The sequence below is a fragment of the Adiantum capillus-veneris genome, chromosome 28 (assembly GCF_014529385.1).
Source record: "Adiantum capillus-veneris isolate H3 chromosome 28, ASM1452938v2, whole genome shotgun sequence".
Lineage (NCBI taxonomy): Eukaryota > Viridiplantae > Streptophyta > Polypodiopsida > Polypodiales > Pteridaceae > Adiantum > Adiantum capillus-veneris.
The window spans coordinates 136,497,978-136,503,259 of NC_140958.1; positions in this window are offsets into that span (position 1 = coordinate 136,497,978).

Below are 5,282 nucleotides of genomic sequence, written 5' to 3' on the forward strand. Positions count from 1 at the left end.
CTCTTTTCTGTGAAGAAGAAGAAGAAGCTTTCCATCTCTGTGTGCTTTGTGCTTGTCTTGTGTAGCTATTTTGTCTTAGTGCTTCAAGATGTCTGACGGTTTCAGACAGATTGTTACTGAGAAGCTTGAGAAAAATAACTACCCTGCATGGAAGTTCAGAATAACAAATTTCCTAAAAGGAAAAGGTTATTGGGACTATGTAGAAGGAGACAATGAAAAGGAACCAGAGATTCCCGAGGCAAATGCTACAGCAGAACAAAGGAAAGCTTTGAGGGACAAGCAACAAGGCCAGAGCAAAGTGATGTATTGGCTGTCTATGAGCATCACAGATGGCATGATGGGCTATCTACAGGATGCTGAAACCCCCGCCATTGCATGGAGAAACTTAGGCAGAGTGTTCGAGGTGAACACCAAGGCCAGGAAGCTTCAACTAAAGTCGGAGCTAAATCAGGTTAAGAGGAACAACCTCTCAATCAATGATTATGCCTTGAAGATCAAGAGTATCATTGAGGCTCTTGGATCTATTAAAGTCTCAGTAGAAGACGATGACATTGTCCGTGCATGCTTGGATGGTCTAGGAGATGAGTATGTACATTTTAGGTCTTCCATGAATACAAGAGACGACATCCCCGTGCTCCAAGATTTGATTTCTATGCTTATTCTTGAGGAGAAGAACCTTGACACATCTTCTTCTCATGGCAGAAATAATTCTGAACAGGCCTTCTATTCTAACTCCAGCAGAGGTAGAGGTAGAGGTCGTGGTCGAGGCCCAAGGGTTTGCAGGGGCCAATTTCTGGAAGGTCAATCAAATCAAAACAATACAGGTGGCAGGGGAAACCAGTCTCAAGGCAGGGGGAGTCAAAGAGGTCGTGGTGCAGGATCAAGCAGGCAGCAACATACTCCAGATAGTAGAGAATGTTGGACTTGTGGTGAAAGAGGTCACATGTCACGTGACTGTCCAAAGGGAAAAGCAAGTAGAAAGAGAGAACAGGGCAACTATGCATCTACTAGCAGAGATGCAGATGACAGCAAAAACGAGCGCATGTTTGTTATGCAGCATGTAATGAATACAATGACTGCAGAGAATTCCACCCAAGATGATGTTTGGTATGTGGATTCAGGTGCCTCTAATCACATGACGTCTCGTGGAGAGTGGTTTAGAGATATGCGCAAACCAGATGTGTCAGGATATGTGCAAACAGGAGATGACACAGCTCACCCCATTGCTCATGTAGGGGACATACCTCTAAATACGAAGAGTGGGAAATCAAAGTACTTAGCAGATGTACTTCATGTCCCAAACATTACAAAGAATCTTGTTTCTGTTGGACAAATGGTTGAGCAGGGTTTGCAGGTTCGCTTCAATCCAAATGGCTGTTATGTAGAAGATTTCCAGAATGGCTGTAAGCTGATCACAGAGGGAAAATGTGTGGGCAGAATGTTTACGCTGAATGTAGACATGCCTGAGGTAAAAGCTGCATTATTTGCACAGGGCACAGGTGTTGTGGCTGATGTTGACATTTGGCACAAACGCATTGGCCATGTCAATGAGCAGAGATTGCGCAGCATGCAAACAAAACAAATTGTAAAAGGTTTGCCCAAATTCAAGGTGGATGGTATGCATAAAGTGTGTGCAGCATGCCAGTTTGGAAAACAGTCAAAGGGCTCATTTCCACATGAGCGCAATGTATGTAAAAGGCCACTTGAGGTGGTGCACGCAGATGTTTGGGGTCCAACCGATACTGCAAGTATACATGGTTGCAGGTATTATGTCTCTTTCATTGATGACCATACAAGGAAAGTATGGGTCTACTTCATGCGTAACAAAAGTGAAGTGTTTGGTCACTTTCAAGACTTCAAAGTCATGATTGAGAAGGAGACAGATATGCAAATCAAGACATTGAGGTCAGATGGAGGGGGAGAGTACTTCTCCAATGATTTATCAGATTTTCTGCGAATGCATGGTATACACAGGCAGTTTACATGCAGATATACTCCACAGCAGAATGGGGTCGCAGAAAGGAAAAACAGGCACATTGCAGAGGTTGCACGTGCATTGATGAATGAGAAGAACATGCCTCATCATTTCTAGGCTGAAGCTGTAAATACAGCTGTGTACATTATGAACAGGACACCTACAGCTGCGGTGCATGATGTAACACCTGAGGAAAAGTTTACAGGTACAAAGCCTGATTTGGCACACTTGAAAGTGTTTGGCTGCATAGCTTACGTGCATGTACCAGATGATTTGCGTAGGAAATTGGATCCTAAAGCAGAGAAATGTATTCTTGTGGGATATTCCCTTGAACAAAAGGGGTACAGGTGCTACAATCCTACTACACGAGAATTACGAGTGAGCAGAGATGTAGTCTTTGATGAGATGAGCAGCTGGTACAGTAATGCACATGGCACTATTGGGGCTGATGTAAAAGATGATGTGGTTGTACAAAATGTGAGGCCACAGTCACAGGTTTTGAGTGGACCACAAGAGTCCTCTTCTCGTGGCTCTGTTGAGAAACCATGGAATGGTAGACTACGTACGCAGGTTACTCCACCAACAGGTACAGGGAATATATCACGAAAAGGAAAGGAAAAGGTTGATGAACCTCCCTTTATGGTTGATGCATCATCAGGTTTTTCACATGTAGACATGGATTCAGATGGTTCTGAACAAAGTCTTGATGAGGAATTTGGAATTCCAGCTATCAGGACACCTGGTGTAAGGAAAGTACAAGAAGATGCTAGAGGGCAAAGGAGTGACCAAGGACCGCGCAGATCTAATAGAGTCAGAAATCCAGTTTAGAAATTGACTTATGATGGGTATCTAGCGTATCACCAAGCCTACATGGCTAAGGTGATACAGGATGTGGAGCCCACATGTTTTCAGGATGCAGTTGGAAATGTGCATTGGGATGATGCAATGAATGAAGAGATGGCTGCATTGGAAGCAAATGACACATGGGAGCTGGTGCCATTGCCAAGTGGCAAGAAAGCTATTGGCTGTAAAAGGGTGTATAAAACCAAGCATAAGGTTGATGGTACCATTGAGCGTCACAAGGCAAGGCTGGTCGCAAAGGGTTATGCACAGACGTATGGCATAGACTATGAGGAGACCTTTGCTCCAGTGGCAAAGATGACGACTGTGAGAGCTGTCATAGCAGTGGCTGCATCTAGAGGATGGATTATGCATCAAATGGATGTAAAGAATGCCTTCTTGAATGGTGAGTTGCAAGAGGAAGTGTATATGGATCAGCCACCTGGTTATGTCGATCCAGGTTACCCAGATTATGTATGCAGACTTCTCAAAGCTTTGTATGGTTTGAAGCAGGGCTCTAGAGCATGGTATGACAGGATTGCCAAGTATCTTGTCAGTATTGGTTTTAGGAGAGCTCATGCTGATCATTCACTCTATGTACGTGAGAGTGATGTGGGGATTGTGGTCATTACCATATATGTAGATGACCTTATTATTGTTGGTGACAATGCTATGGAGATTGACCATGTGAAGGGTCTTCTCAAACAGGAGTTTGAAATGAAAGATTTGGGCGAGTTGCGCTACTTTCTTGGCATTGAGGTGATCAGGACTCCAGAGGGTGTATGGCTGTCACAGAGACAATATGCTTTGGACATGTTGTCAAAGTATGGTATGGCTGATTGTAAGCCGATTTCCATTCCCTTGGATGTGAATGCAAAGCTGAGTGCAGAGAAGGGTGATGTTGTTGAGGATGTCAATATGTACAGGAAGATGGTGGGTAGTCTAATCTACTTGACTATCACAAGGCCAGACTTGAGCTACACAGTAGGCTTGGAGAGTCAATTCATGCAGCTTCCGAGGAAGCCACATTTGGATGGAGTACGACGCACACTTAGGTATGTGCAAGGGACTCTTGACTACGCATTGTTCTATGCAGCAGATGCACCATTAGCATTGTATGGGTATACAGATGCAGATTGGGCAGGTAGCATTGTTGATAGGAGATCTACGAGTGGCTTCATGTTCTCTTTTGGGAGTGCTGCTGTTACTTGGAGCAGCAAAAAGCAGCCTACGGTTGCTTTATCGAGCACAGAGGCCGAGTACAGAGGTGCAGCAGTTGCGGCGTGTGAGGTAGCTTGGCTACGCACATTACTTGAGGACTTGGGAGTGCAGGTGGACCAGCAGATTGTCATTCATTGTGACAACCTCAGCAGCATGCAGTTGGCTAGGAACCCAGTGTTCCATGCTAGGACCAAACACATAGAGGTCCATTACCACTACGTTCGAGAGCGAGTGTTGGCGGGCGACATCGACTTGGTCTACGTCAGCACAGAGGAACAGATAGCGGATATCTTTACCAAGGCCCTCGGAGCTGAGAAGCTTCGACGTTTTCGGACTATGCTTGGACTCTGCGACATGTAGAGCTCGAGGGGGAGTGTTGAGATGTCGAGCTCTACACCTTGAGCTGGCATCCACTACGGGTCTTGGCCGCTTACGGCATTTACACTTATAGTGCCAGCCTAGTACGCTTCTAGCGAGTTCACACTTAGTGACCGCATGTACATATGTGCTACTTTTCAGCTTTAGCACTTAGTCATTTTGTACTCTCTTTTCTGTGAAGAAGAAGAAGAAGCTTTCCATGTCTGTGTGCTTTGTGCTTGTCTTGTGTAGCTCTCTTGCATCCTCATTCTTTACATATCATTCCATGGCCTTAAGCCCATAGGATGTATGCATACTCATCATGAAACATCTACATATATCATCTTATGTCCATAGAATGCTATATACCCATCATGAAAAAACTACACCTTGACTCCATAGGATGTATATATATCCATCATGAAACAACTACATAAAGTGCCCAATGGTCCTAATGACATATGATGTATATACTCATCATAACACAACCACATGTAGTGCCTTGTGGCCCTAAGGTTATAGGATGTATATTTACTCAATTAAAAACACCTACGTAAATCATCATATGAACCTAAGTCCATATAATGTATACATACTCATCATGAAACACCTACTTGTAGTACCCTAAGTCCATAGGGTATATACATACTTGTCATGAAACACCTACATATAGAACCCTATGGCCCTAAGGACATAAACCCCTTTACATAGCAATCTACGACCCTAACGACATAAGAGGTATACATACTTACAATCATGAAGCACCTACATATAGCACCCTATGGACCTAAGGACACATGGTGTATATACATTCATCATGAAACACCTACATATATACTCACCTTGAATTGACCTTGAGGAATGTATGTTTACTCTTCATGAAATACCT